The 15,700-nt window shown below is 43.2% G+C and overlaps 1 protein-coding gene across 1 annotated transcript in view; it reads right to left on the reverse strand.

The window, feature by feature from the left end:
* The window catches only part of LOC140204280 (zinc finger MYM-type protein 3-like), a 108,039-nt gene extending 92,544 nt beyond the window's left edge, over positions 1 to 15,495 (reverse strand). The window contains exon 1 of the mRNA XM_072270864.1: positions 15,393 to 15,495. The gene's annotated coding sequence lies outside the window, so the exon portion shown is untranslated. The remainder of the gene's footprint in view (positions 1 to 15,392) is intronic.
* Between the last annotated feature and the right edge of the window lie 205 nt (positions 15,496 to 15,700).

The following is a 15,700-nucleotide window of genomic DNA, read 5'->3' on the forward strand; positions in this document are numbered from 1 at the left end:
CAGCCCACACTTGGGAGTATTGTAAGCAGTTTTTGGCCCCTTATCTAAAAAAAGATGTGCTAGCATTGGAAAGGGTCCAGAGGAGATTCACAAGAATGATCCCAGGAACGACAGGGTTAACATAGAGGAGCATTTGATAGCCCAGGGCTCATACTTGCTGAAGTTAGAAGAACGAGGGGAGATCTGATTGAAACCAATTGAATATTCAAAGGTCAAAATATAGTGGATGTGGAGATGATATGTGGAGAGGCAGGAGGAGAAGATGGCAGCGCGACACAGCGCACTTGGCCTTTCTGATGAAATGATATAGTATTTGTTAAATAGGGGCTGTGCACAATTCTGATTTGATGGAGACAGACGTGAGAAGTACGGAGGAACATCTGGAGAAACTTCTGAAATGCCCGGTTCGCTGCCGCTGCTACTGTGCGATCAAGAATCTCTGGAGGGAAGGCCCCAAATCCTCGGCTTTTCCTGTTGCTGGTGGCCGGGGCTGGGGTCGAAGCACTCGGCAGAGATGGTGCTTGGTGCTCGGTGTCGGAGGGCTGGTCAGAGGCGCCAAGTTTTCAGACGGCTCAGAGTCGGACTGTGGTCGGGTGCTTCCAGGATGCTGCATCGGCAAGTTTGCAGCGCTGGAGGCTCACAGCAGGGAGAGTTTGCTTCCTTCTCCCATCTGCATGAGATGTGGGACTTTCGAGAGACTTTGAACTTTTTTTTTTTACCGTGCCCATGGCCTGTTCTTCATCAAGTATTGCTTGCACTGGTGTAACTATATGTTATAATTATGTGGCTTTTGTCAGTTTTTCAGTCTTGGTCTGTCTTGTGTTTCTGTGATATCACACTGGAGGAACATTTCTTAATGCATGCATTACTAAATGACAATAAAAGAGGACTGTGCGTCCTCATAATCTAATAATCTAACATCTCCTAGAGTGGGGGAGTCTCCAACCAGAGTTCACAGCCTCAGAATAGAGGGATATCCAATTAGAACAGAGATAAGGAGGAATTTATTTAGCCAAAGGGTGGTGAGTCTGTGGACTTCAATGTCACAGATAGCTGTGGAGGCCAAGTCATCCAAGTATACTTGAAGCAGAGATGGACAGGATCTTGATCAATCAGGGCATCAAAGGTTACGGAGAGAAGGCAGGAGAATGGGGTCGAGAAGGATAATAAATCAAGCATGATGGAATGGCAGAGCAAACTCGATGGGCTGAATGGCTTGATTCTGCTCCTACGGTATGTCTTATGATCTTATGTTCAAGATACTGAATAGGAAGGCAAAAGTAGCAAAGAGGTAACATCTTATTAGTGGAAGGCAGATCCTAAAAATGGAACAGCACAAGGAGCAGAAATCAATCGATATGATACTTGGAGGGTCAAGTATGCCTCTTCAATTGTGCTATTGAAGAATGAGATGCAATTTCATTACTGAAACATAAAATAATAAGCTCCTGACTGGGTCAGAGGCCAAGAACAAGGGGGTCAGTTTCAGGACAAGGATAAGGACTGAGAAAGAAATTTCTTCAGAGTGTAAACGTGGAGTTTTATATCACAGGAGTGGAGGCAAAGTCAATAATTATATTTAAGATAGCAGATAGATTTCTAGAGACAAATATCATCAGGTGACCATGGGGAGAGCTAGCATCTGGCATTGAAATGGTAAATAAACCATGATCGTACCTAATGGTACAACAGGCTCAAAAAGGTCCTGTCCTTGCCCCTGTTCTGGTACCCACTTGTAAATATAGAAAACAATCAGTTAGCATGGTACCAGAAGGGTTAGTTCATTCAGTGGGAATGAGACTGAGGAAGGAGGAGGAGGAAAGCTTCTTGAAGTATATATACACTCAGTGACAGAGGACAGAATCATTTCAAGAGTATGGCAAAAGAAACTTAATTGGGGGGTGAGAGAGACAACTAAGTGAAAGCTGCAGTGGGTCAGAATGGTGATCCAAGTCATAGTAATCAACACATTCCTGACATTCATATACATCCAGGACAGACAGAATGCAAATGATTTAAGGATTATTATGGATAGGAGAAAAGGAGATGGTTTTTCAGCACTGTATGGTGGGTTGCTTTGGCAGGGAAGTGCTTATATTCAATACAATGAGATCTAGTTAAACCATTTCCTGAAGCAGAGCTTGTAGTACAGAAATATAAACGTGCTTCAGTGAGATATAGCAATGAAAAACAAGCTTGCACTAGCAACTTTTTAATTTTCTAGGTGAATACACAAAATCTAAGCAAATGTACGAAACACACGCAAGGCTGAATTTGCTGAGAAGTGGTTAACGTTTCCAAGGAGAAGGTAGAGAAAACGGCAGATCAGGATTTAACAGTAGAACCTTTCTCATACATGAAGGCTATCAGCAAGTTAATATTTAAATTTAGCAAATTAGATGTTTAATTTAGCAGCAAAAAAAAAGTTCAATCTTGGCATTTCTAACTTATAGCTATGAATAATCAGCTTACTTGCACTTCACAGAATAACTGAATAAGTCTATAGATAACATGACAAAAATACAAGAACTTAATATGGTTAACATCTTTGCCAGAACCAAAACAAACATCATAGTATAACCGAACGCTAAAATACTCTCTATTAGGGTCAATAGGTCTTGTTTTCCCAAGGCGGCGGAGTCTATACTCACTGGAGTTCAGAAGAACGAAGCGGATCTTAATGAAACTTATCATATATTGAAAGGCCTAAATTAGATGTGAAGAGAGTGTTTCCAATACAGGGGAGTCTCAGACCAGAGGGCATCGCCTCAGAATACAAGGATGGCCCTTTAAAACAGAGATTAGGAGGTGTTCCTTTAGACAGAGGGTGGTGAATCTGTGCAATACATTGCCACAAGTGGCTGTGGAGGCTAAGTCACTGTGTGTTGCTCTTAATTTGACTTTGTTGGGTCTACGCTTTAAATAATTTGTTGGTAACTATTTTCTAGTTAAAGGTTGATAATTAAGTTACAGTATAACAAAGGTAAATTCATTATCTATGGTATATCACGGCATGCGATGACGTCACCTACGGTTTCGCCACATCTTGTGTGCAACCTCCGGTTCGGAGAAGGTGTGAAGGTGGGTGCCGTGCGTGCAGCATGATCATGAAGAGCTCCGTTTCTACCCACAAAGAAACATTATAGAAGCAACGCCGTAAGTTCCTATGAAAGTATTTGAAGTAAAAAATACTAACGCAGTTTCTGTTAAGGAAGCGGCCGTTTGGGTGGTGCGTGTCGGCTTTTCAATTTCAAACGTGGGGTGGGCTCGAGCCTGGCGGCAGTTTGACGGGATCCCCTTCACTCGCTACTCGGGGCAGCTGGAGACAAACGCTAAAAGAAGAGCACGCGTGGTCTCCAGAATGAAACAGACACTGTATATGTTTGTATTTTTTTTAAATCAACAGTTTTCACCATACGATGTTAATGTGGAAGAGTGAACAGTAAATGGTTAACCTTATCACAACGCTGTCTTCATTGGCTCTGGTTTAACTTGGTGTTTAGTCAGAGTTTCAACACACTGCACAAGAACACTACACACTGAGTATATTTAAGTGGAGACTGATACATTCTCGATTAGTAAGGGCGTTGAAGGTTATGGGGAGAAAGCAGGAAAATGGGGTTGAGAGGGATAATAAATTAGTCATCATGGAGCAAGCAATTGTAAAATTCTAAACCTGTCTTTTGTTCTAAAACTAGGAAGCATAGGTTTAAGATCAGAGGAGAAAGAGCTGATAAAAGGGGGAGCAGAGACAGGTACATTTATTAGCATTGGTTTATTGCTGTCACATGAACCGAGATACGATGAAAAACTTGTCTTGCAAACTCTTTACACAGATCATTATACAGTACATTGAGCTAGAATAGGTAAAGTAACAACAATGCAGAATAAAGAGCCAAAAGAGTGAAGTGCAGGTTAATGATAAAGTGCAAAATCATAATGAGATAGATTGTCAGATCAAAAGGTCCATTCAAGATTCTCTTACAATAACATCTGCGAAACATTCAGACAAGTACGTTTGTAGATGCATGGGAAAGATTCAGGGGAAAATGTGCCAAATGTAAGAAAACTGAAGATGAAATTCAAATGTAAACTTTATTCATAATAAAAAATGCACACAAGAATACAATGTAAAACCCATTACTCGTGAGTGTCATCTAGTCGATACATTCAGTATTGCTCAGTCTATACATGGTAGTATTAGCACAGCTTTTTGAACATAACATAATCGTCTCTACTACTTGGTAAACTCAGCCTCTCAATGGCGAAAGGACCCTAGATTGTGAATCTCCCCCACAAAGCATCTGGATTGGCTGCAGTATGCTCCAACAAGACCAATAGACCAATATAAGTCATTCATTGGGTTGATCGTCCAGGGTGGTGGTGGGTGTGGGTGTGTGTACGTACATGTGTACACGTACATACTTGGGAACAGCCTATAAATCAGCTGTTACCATCTATTATGCAGCTGCTCAGGACAAATCGTGAACAAGTGTTCCCCCAACCCCCCACACACAGAGGGTGGTGGGTACTATGGACTAAGCTTTAAAAGAGGTAATAGAGGCCAGGACTATTACAAAGTTCAAAAGACATCTGGATAGGTACATAGATAGGAAAGATTGAGGGAGATTGGCCAAATGCATGTAAGTGAAATCAGTGTAGACATCCTGGTCAGCACGGACAAGTTGGGCCAAAAAGTCTGTTTTCTTGCTGCATAACTCTATGAATCTTAAGTGCATCACTCATGGACAACCAGTCTAAAATCAACAAGCACAAGCTGGCTTGACACCCAAATAAACATATTATGAATTAAAGTGTTGGTCTGCTGCCAATATCGGAATTTAAAAACATCAACATTTTGGCCTGCAAGTAATCCTTGGCAGAACAACATCTCATATGAATGCAATCAGCAGCAGCCACAATATAACTATGTGGAAATTTAACTTCAATCAAACCAATAAACATCTCAATTGCATCCCACTGCACACATACAAATTACTTCCTATACCATTTCCATTAAATGCTCTGAAATGTTTCAGGTGCACTTGCCAGCTCGAGACAAAAACTAAGGCTCAGTCAATCTTTAAATAAAAAAATTAAGAAATTCTACTTTCACCACATCTACCTGAACAATCAGCATCATTCCCCAGCCAATCCACTGGAACAACCTTTGTGGTAACTGAATGTATATTTGTGGTCTTCTGCTGCTGTAGTCCATCCGCTTCAGGTTTGATGTGTTGTGGGTTTAGGGACACTCTTCTACACACTGCTGTTTTAACACGTGGTTGAGTGACTATCACCTTCCCGCCAGCTTGAAACAGTCTGGCCAATCTCCTTCGATATCTCACTTCAACAAAGTGTTTTTGCCCAAAGAATTGCTGCTCATGGATTTTTTTTTGTTTTTTGTCTCTGTAAACTCTACAGACTGTTGTGCATGAAAATCCCAAGTGATCAGCAGTTTCTAGATATTCAAACCACCCTGTCTGAATCTACTGACCATGTCTGCATGCTTTTGTGGACTGACAATCTGAGGAAAGACATTCTTGCCATAGAGGGAGCACAAAGAAGGTTCACCAGATTGATTCCTGGGATGGCAGGACTTTCATATGATGAAAGACTGGATCGACTAGGCTTGTACTCTCTGGAATTTAGAAGATTGAGGGGGGATCTTATTGAAACGTATAAAATTTTAAAGGGATTGGACAGGCTGGATGCAGGAAGATTGATCCCGATGTTGGGGAAGTCCAGAACGAGGGGTCACAGTTTAAGGATAAAGGGGAAGCCTTTTAGGACCGAGATTAGGAAAAACTTCTTCACACAGAGTGGTGAATCTGTGGAATTCTCTGCCGCAGGAAACAGTTGAGGCCAGTTCATTGGCTATATTTAAGAGGGCATTAGATATGGCCCTTGTGGCTAAAGGGATCGGGGGTATGGAGAGAAGGGAGGTACAGGGTTGTGAGTTGGATGATCAGCCATGATCATACTAAATGGCGATGCAGGCTCAAAGGGCCGAATGGCCTACCCCTGCACCTATTTTCTATGACATATGAGTGAATGATTTGATATTTGCATTAACGAGGTGAACATGTATACCAAAGTGGTCACTAAGTGCATGTTTCTGACAAATCATGTCAAAATTAATTCACAATTATCACAGAGAGGCACGCTGGTGGAATATGGGTAAGAAAGAGATTCCTAGATGGTATGTTGCCTCTCAATGCCAGGGTCCAGGACTTCAGCATTCTTAAGTGGGAGGGTAAACAGCCGGAGGCCATGGTCCTTGTAGGTATCAGTAACACTGAAAGGACGAATGACGAGGTTCTGCATAGGGAGCTCGGGGAGTTAGGTGTTAACTTAAAGAGCAGGATCTCCAGGGTTGCGATCATAGGATTGCTACCTGTGCCACGTCCTAGTGAGGCCAGAACTAGGAAGGTTATACAGATTAACAGATAGCTAAGAAGTTGGTGTAGGAGAGAAGGCAGATTTTTGGTTCATTGGGCTCTCTTCCAAGGAAGGTGGGACCTGTAAGGGACAGTTAGCACCTGAACTGGAGGGGAATGAATATCCTAGTGGGAAGGTTTATTAATACTGCACGGTAAACTTCAACCAGAGTTACAGCGGGGTAGGAACCAGAGTGCCAGAACAGCTAGAGGAGAGGCTGTGGAGGCAGGTGTTCGCAAGACCTCAAAGTCAGGAATCAAAAAGTTAAGCATAGTTCAACTAGTGTCCAGAGCTGCATATATTTCAATGCAAGAAGTATCACAGGAAAGGCTAATAAGCTCAAGCCATGAACCAACACTCGGAATTGGGACAGGGTAGGTGACAGAAGTTTATGTCCGGAAGCACTTTGCATCCAGTGACCACAATGTCATTAGATTAAAAGCAAATATGGAAAAAAGAAAGGTCTGGTCCACGAGTTGAAATTCCAAATTGGAGTGTGTATTGGGATAAACACTTTTCTGGCAAAAGTGTACTTGGAAAGTGGAGGCCTTCAAAACCAAAATTTTGAGACTACTGTACAAAGCTTGTATGTGACGCCAGAACAAAAGGTAAAGATAACAAGAGTAGGGAACTTTGGTTTTGGTTTTGATTTTGAGGCCCTGGTTAAGAGAAAAAAAAGGAAGTGCATGGCAGCTATAGGCGTAGGAACAAATGAGGTGCTTATTGAGTACAAGAAATGCAAGAGAACACTTAAGAAAGAAATCAGGAGGGCTACAAGAAGGCATGAAGCTGCTCGAGCAGACGAGGTAAAGAAGAATCCTCAGAGATTCTACAGATATTGACAAGGTCCCCCACAAGAGACTCATTCAGAAAGTCATGAGGCATGGGATCAGCGGAACCTTGGCTGTTTGGATAAAAAATTGGCTTGCAAGAAGAAAGCAGAGGGTAGTAGTGGAGGGAAAGTATTCTGCCTGGAGGTCGGTGACTAGTGGAGTGCCGCAAGGATCTGTCCTGGGACCCCTGCTCTTTGTAATTTTTATAAATGACCTGAATGAAGAGGCAGAAGGATGGGTGAGTAAGTTTGCAGATGACACGAAGATTGGAGGAGTTACGGATGGAGCTGTAGGTTGTCAAAGGTTACAGGTGGATACAGACAGGATGCAGAGTTGGGCAGAATAGTGGCAGGTGGAGTTCAATCCCGATAAGTGTGAGGTGATACATTTTGGACGGACAAACCAGAAGGCTGAGTACAGGGTTAATGGTTGGTTACTTAAGAGTGTGGGTGAACAGAGGGACCTTGGGGTTCAAATCCATACACCCCTCAAGGTCACTGCACAGGTTGATAGGATAGTTAAGGCGGCCTGTGGGATGCTAGGTTTCATTAATAGGGGGATTGAGTTCAAGAGTAGAGAGGTCGTGTTGCAACTCTACAAATCTCTGGTGAGAGCACACTTAAAAGAGTATTGTGTTCAGTTTTGGTCACCTCATTATAGGAAGGATGTGGAAGCTATGGAGAGGGTACAGAGTAGATTTACCAGGATGTTGCCTAGATTGGAAAACAAGTCTTATGACGCAAGGTTAGCAGAGCTGGGACTTCTCTTTTTGGAGCATAGAAGGATGAGAGAGGACTTGATAGAGGTCTACAAGATTATGAGAGGCATAGATAGGGTGGATAGCCAGTACCTGTTTCCCAGGGCACGAATAGCAAACACCAGAGGGCATATGTACAAAATTAGAGAGGGAAGTTTAGGGGAGACATCAGGGGTAAGTTGTTGTTGGTGTTTTTTAAATACACAGAGGGTTGTGGGTGTCTGGAATGACTTGCCAAGGATGGTGGTGGAGGCTAAAACATTAGTATTTAAGAGCCTCTTGGACAGGCATGGGGATGAAAGAAAAATAGAGGATTACGGGGTAGCGTGGGTTTAGTACTTTTTTTTAAGGAATACATGGGTTGGCACAACATCAAGGGCTGAAGGGCCTGTACTATACTGTAGTATTCTAATGTCTAGATACGTTAAGAGCAAAAGAATTACAAGGGACAAAATTGGTCCTCAGGAAAACTAGAATGATAATCCATGTGTGGAGCCAAAACAGATGGGGGAGAACTTAAATGCATTCTTTGCATCTGTATTTACTTGGAAGACTGATACAGAATCTATAGAAGTGAGGCAAAGCAGCATCAACTTCATGGACCCTGTACAGATTATAGAGAATGTTTACTACTACCTTGAGGCAAATCAGGGTGGATAAGGTGTTCCCTCAGACCCTACAGGAGGCAAGTGCAGAAATTGCCAGGACCCTATAAGAGGTATTTAAAACATCCTTAGTGACAGAATTACCAGAGGATTAGAGGATGGCCAATGTTGTTCTGCTGTTTAAAAAAGGCTCTAAACAGAGAACAGGAAAATACAGGCCAGGGTGCCTGACATCAGTTGTGGAAAAGTTATTGAAAGGAATTCTGAGAAACCAGATATATAAGTATTTGGATAGACATGGACCGATTAATGATAGTCAGCATGACTTCATGTGTGGTAGGTTATGTCTAATCAATCGTAGACCTTTTCAAGGAAGTTACAAAGCAAAGTGGACGAAGGCAAGGCAGTGGATATTGTCTACATGGACTTTAGTAATGCACTTGACAAGAGTCCCTCGGGAGGTCGGTCAAGAAGGTTCAGTCGCTCGGCATTCAGGATGTAGTGGTAAACTGGATTAGACTTTGGCTTTGTGGGAGAAGCCAGAGAGTGGTAGTAGATGGATGCCTCTGTCTGGAGACCTGTGACTAGTGGAGTAAAACAGGGATCAGTGCTGGGTCCTGAACTGTTCATCATTTATATCCATGATCTGGAAGATAATATGGCTAACTGGATCAGCAAATTTGCGACAACACCAAGATTGGGGGGGGGGGGGGGGAGGAGGGGAGGATTGGATAGTGAGGATAGCTATCATGGCTTGCAGTGGGATCTGCATCGGCCGAAAAAATTAGCTGAAAAATGACAGATAGAATTTATTGCAGACAAGTGTGAGGTTTTGCACTTTGACATGACCAACCAGGGTAGGTTTACAGTGAATAGTAGGTCATTGAGGAGCATGGAAGAACAAAGGGATCTAGGAATACAAGTACACAATTCATTCACAGGCACATAAGGTTATAAAGAAAGTATTTGGCACACTGGCCTTTATAAATCAATGTATTCAGTACAGGAGATAGGATATTATGTTGAAGTCGTAGGAGACATTGGTGAGGTCTAAATTGGAGTATTGTGTGCAGTTTTTGGTCACCTACCTACAAGAAAGATGTAAACAAGGTTGAAAGAGTCCAGAGAAAATTTACAAGGATGTTGTCGGGTCTGGAGGACCTGAGTTACAAGAAAAGATTGAACATGTTAGGACTGTATTCCTTAGAACAGTGGTCCCCAAGCACCGGGCCACGAGGAAACGATACCAGTCAGCCGCACCTTTCCTCATTCCCTGTCACACACTGTTCAACTTGAACATAGTGTTGCCAACTGTCCCACATTTGCCAGGACATCCTGTATATTGGGCTAAATTGGTTTGTCCCGTATTTCCCCCGTTAAGGGGGAGCATTCCTATGAAACCTTTCGTGCCGAAATGGCGTGAAGCAAAGAAGCGATTACCATTAATTTATATGGGAAAAATTTTCAGCTCTCCCAGACCCAAAAAATAACCTACCAAATAACACATAAAACCTAAAATAACACTAACATACAGTAAAAGCAGGAATATGATAAATACACAGCCTCTATAAAGTAGAAATAATGTATGTACAGTATAATCGGGAAGATTCAGCCAAAACCGATTTGTGGAAAAAAAACCGGCACGTACGCACATGCGCACAGAGGTGCCCGCGCAAGGCTTCATGGTCATGGTAGTCTTTCACGGGGTAAACACAAGTGTCCCAGGATTTGACTGCTACTTTTGTCCCTTATTTTGGAGTGAGAAAGTTGGCAACCCTAACTGTAAAAGAGATGTTGAGGTGAGTTTAACCCTATTTGAACAACCCCCCCCCCCAGTCAGCCAATTCGTGGTGCAAAAAAGGTTGGGGACCCCTGCCTTAGAATGTAAAATATAGAGAAGAAATTTAATACAGGTATGCAAAATTATAAGGGGTGTACAGTGGGTAAATGCAAGCAGGCTTTTTCTACTGAGGTTGGGTGGGACTACAACCAGAGGTCATGGGTTAAGGGTGAAAGGAGAAAAGTTTAAGATGAGGGGAAACTTCTTCATTCTGTAGTGAGAGTGTGGAATGAGTTGCCAGCCACAAGTGGTGCACGCAAGCTCGATTTCAACGTTTGAGAGAAGTTCAGATAGGTACAAATATAGTAAGAATATGGAGGGCAATGGTCCTGGTGCAGATCAATAGGAGTAGGCTTCTCTATGACTCTAAACATTTTACAATGAATTCTCTGTCTCTGGGTTTCCAGATCTCCATCCCTTAACAATTTTGGCTCCAAGTAACCTGGCCTCCACCACAGATAAAATGATACTGTAATGTTTCTGTTCTTTAACAGATGTTAAAATCAAATGCTATCAATCTATTGCAATCTTTAATTAAGACTGTGTGGCTCTGTTTAACTGCATAAACAATGTTGTGCTCAGTGACGACCTCACATCAAACTAAAAGGATAATGTGCTTTGATCCAAATCAATTCTAAACTATGAATATATTATAGCCGCTGCCAGCCATATCGACATAAACAATTTTACAATAAATTAAGTAACATCCTGGAGTTGGCCATGACACATCAATACTACCTAGTTGCCTCGAAATCACTCCATGAGTAAAGTAAATGCTCTAGTCAGGGCAGATGATTTGACAGCTAGAAGTAGAGCCACCTCTGATGGAACAATTAGGTTCAAGGAGTTTGAAGTGCCAAAAACTGACACTGATTTTCTAGGATGGATATGGGGCTTAAAATGAAATTGAGGAATCCCTTAATGGGAAGCCAATTGAAATCAGCATGATACATTGTGTGGCATCATGTTTGCAGATCACAGAACAAGGGAGATCCGTGTTTTGCAGAAGTCTAGAACAGAGGCTCCAAACCTTTTTTATGCCATGGACCAATACCGTTAAGCATCTGGGCCGTGGACCCTCAGTTGGGAATCCCTGCTCTAGAGAAAACAGACACGATTTGGGGCTTTAGCATTGCATTCTGAGACAGGGCTAGGCTCAAGAGCCACAGAAGGGGAACTGGCTGGGCAAAGTTACGTCCTAAATCAAATCTGATGCAGATCTGAAGAAGATGGAGCTGGTGGAGCTGGGAACTGATTTTGGGGGGGGGGGGGGAAAGAGGGAGGGGAGGGAGGAGAAGAGGAAGAGAGAAGACCAAAGCCCTAACAAAATTGTCTACAGACCTACCAATATTTAGCAGGGGCAAGGTAGTATAAAGTGTAGTGAACATGTGAAGATTAATGATCTACTCTGGTTCAAGGTATAGATGAGAAATAAAATAAGGGCAGATCTTTACAGAGGCAAGTCAACAAGGTTAAGTTTATTGGCAAAGGAATAACCATTACAGCCTATTTTCTGATTGGATAGAGGAGAACACAACAGAGTCCAATCTCATCCAGTTGCCTGACAACGAAGGTTTGAACAAAGACCATCTTGAAAGGATACAAAGAGAAAGATTGGAAAGAACGCAGTTTGAGATTACTTCTTCCCACATTTAGCAACTTAGAAGAAAAACACATCTGATGTATGGATTCACTCAAGGAATTCCAGGAAAGATGAACATGGATTTGTGAGGGGATAATGAATTCAGGACATTGAAAAGAGAGGTAGAAGATTGGGATGCAGGCTGGTTCTGAGTAACAATGATGCATATTTGAAGAAGCACGAAGTCACTTGGGAAACATTTAACATTGCCAGCTAATATGAGAGTCAGAGAGAGAGAAAGTCGATTGATAACAATTTATCAGCAATGTGGGTGAACAGCAGGAGTAAGGTCTCACAAATTGAGGACGGAAACTAGAGAAGACTGCAAGCTGAGTGAGGGCTGGGTTCGGGGGCAGCAACACCACCACCAAAATTAAAATCCATTTGGTCAATGAACCCATCACACTGTTGAATGCAAGAGTGAAAATAATGGAGAGCTGACAGTAGAGAGAATAAAGATTCCAGGATAATCTGAAGACAAGAGTAGGTCCATAAAGTAGTTTTGTGGTCCAAAATGATGCAGCAATGAATGCTCAAACCAGCTGCATTCCCTGAATGAGACAATATATGAAACCTGTTACTGACAATGGGGTGGCTAATAAAAACGATCATGTGTTCAATCAGAAAATCATTAAAAGGTCATCATCTATGACATGCCCTGTTCACGTTAATACCATTCAGACTCAAGAGACTGAAGACCCACTTAGCGTTTTAAGTACAGATTCTTCCTCTCCACCATCAAGATTTGAATGGTCCATGAATGGTCCTCATTTTGTCTTTTGTACCATTTGTTTCGTATGACATGGTAATTTTTGTCTTTCACTGACCTGCTACTGCAAAGCAAATTTCCCAACCTATCTCAGTGACAATAAACAACAGGAATTCTGCAGATGCTGGAAATTCAAGCAACACACATAAAAGTTGCTGGTGAACGCAGCAGGCCAGGCAGCATCTCTAGGAAGAGGTGCAGTCAACGTTTTAGGCCGAGACCCTTCGTCAGGACTAACTGAAGGAAGAGTGAGTAAGAACGCAGCAGGCCAGGCAGCATCTCTAGGAAGAGGTGACAATAAACCTGATTCAGATTATTTTCTACGCTGCAGCTAAATCAAGCAGCGCTTCTGAGAGTGTTTTGATTTACTGAGTGACCAAAACATCACCCAGCTTCAGCATACTTCAAATAAATAAAAATCTTCATGATTACTATTTTATCATCCCAAAAAAAACAGCAATAATATTTGAAAAGATAGTGTAAAAATGCTCAAGATGCATCAAGTAATATGGCATTTGAGCAAGGTTTCTTCTCTTATTCTCACTTAGACATGAGGGAATATCTGCAGTCTGCACAAACAGATGAATGCTTCGCAAACCACATCAAGGTGCCCCAAGGCTCACCACCAATGATGTAAACAACTGGCAAATATGGCATATCAGATTCCAAAATTTAAAAATTAGCTATCTTGTGCACCTGCCTTCCTTCTGCAGCTACAATGCACCATATCAGAGGAGCAAAATGCATCAGAAGCTGAAGATTTAAAAATAAAGTATGAACACTTCAACTCATTGTTACCGTCTGACTGAGCTGCAGAGTATGTTTACTCCACTGCACAGTCCTAGTAATCCAAACAGGATAGATGGGAGTATTTGTATATGTAAAGTCGGAAGCATTCCAAATAAGCAGTACATGCCAGCCTTAGGGAATGAAAGAAATAATGGCGGGAGAAGGGGAGAGAAAACCGAAAACATGAGAGGAGTAAAAGCACGACGAAGAAGAGTTACTGACGAAAAACGTTACTCGTTTCTCTCTCGAATGCTGCTTATCCTCCTGAGCATTTACAATCTTTACTGTTTCACATTTTAGGCTCCGGTGTTAATTTCCTTTATTTTCTGTCATGAAGAGTTACCCGTTATGCTTTAGTTAATAAATGATGGCAATGTGTAGATTGTGCTATGCAGTAAAGACTAATCGGAGTACCCCGATTTATACTGCTCTCAACCCACGGTATACACATTTAACGCTGGTGCCCACTATTTTCCCTTGAAGCAAATCGTAAAGCTTCTAAATAGAATAGACTAAGCCTCGCTTTCTGGGCTTGGCCGCAAAGCTTTCTTTCTTCAACTATTCCACCACTCCCCCAACCCAATTCCGTGAGTTCAACGTGGAAAAATCAGCGGTAAGGTAGCGGCTGAAAAGCGCGGAGCAACCGAACATTCGTGCCCACAGCAGGGCGTCCAAATACGGGATAAAAGCAAGCATTTCCCCCTCTGCTTTATCAATGCAATCCCTGCAGCACTGGCTCCTGGGCTGTGCAGTTCCATGCGCGGCCTCCCTCCGCTGTTTTTGCTGCAGGGAGCGAAGCGGCAGCGAGTCGCAGGCGCCCCCCACGCTCCGAGCGGAGACGGACCCTCGGTGATTGGCGGTGTTAGCTGGAATGCAGCAGCCACCAGGGCTCAGTAGACACTCCGGGAAAAACGCGCGGGCTGGTCCGCGATCCCGGGCCAGACTCTCAACCTGGAACGGATCTCCAAACATTCCCTCCACCACCACCCCCCCCCCTCCCCAACACACACACCTCAGAGCACGAGTTCACCCTCTCTCACCGATTCCACCCCCTCCCATACAAACCACCGTCTGACTGGGCGAGACGGCTCCAAACAGCCACCACCGCCTCCCATCCATCCCCCCACCAAAATAAAGCCTCCCTAGTTCTTTGATGCATGAAACGAGAAAGAAAAATAAATTCAATGGCCATGAACAGAGGTATTAAAATGATAGATAAACAGACCGAATGTCCTTGACCATCCAGCAGGTTGGGTTTTTAATTTTAATACAGCTACCAGGTATAAAAACAGACCTACCATCAAACAAAACATTACCCCAAACCATGCAAAAATATCACACATCGTTAGTAGTTTGTGCAATTACTCACGGAGACGAGCCATTTGTTGCACGAAAATCTTTACAGAAATGCAACCCACAATTACTTAAAAATAATACGGCAAACTGATTGCTTTCCCCCCACCCCCTTTCGATTCGACCGGAGCACACCTCGCGGATTTTTTTGTTCACTCAGATTTGCCCGAGTCCGCCATTATTACATTCAACCACCCCTGCGTGAGGCGCACAGTCACAGCCCTGGAAAAAGAATGCCAGAAAATCATCTTCAATCCCCACATTTCAATTGCCACTAGAATTAATGACGTAAACAGAAAAGTCAATTTTAAATTCCTGGAGGCCGTTTATGACATAAATTGAAGCGAAAAAGTGCAGAGATACCTGCGCCACGGCTGCAAGAACACCACCACCCAGCTCCAGATATCGGCGGTTCCACTCGGATCCGATACCCTCGCTTTCTAACAACCGCTGCGAAGCTGGGCGCCCCGCCTGATTGACAGGGGAAGGGGCGGGGCGCACCCTTTGATTGATGGCCTCGGCGCGGGTGGGTGGTGCCACGCTCCAAGGGCCCGGCGGAGGAGGCGGGTCGACGCGGCTGATTGACAACCGGGGGGCGCGAGAGAGGGCGGTACGCTGACCCCCCCCGGAACCATTGAAGTGGTTCCGCGCGCGTTCCTTGGGGCCTTCCT

The sequence above is a fragment of the Mobula birostris genome, chromosome 10, assembly GCF_030028105.1.
Source record: "Mobula birostris isolate sMobBir1 chromosome 10, sMobBir1.hap1, whole genome shotgun sequence".
In the NCBI taxonomy this organism is placed as follows: Eukaryota; Metazoa; Chordata; class Chondrichthyes; order Myliobatiformes; family Myliobatidae; genus Mobula; species Mobula birostris.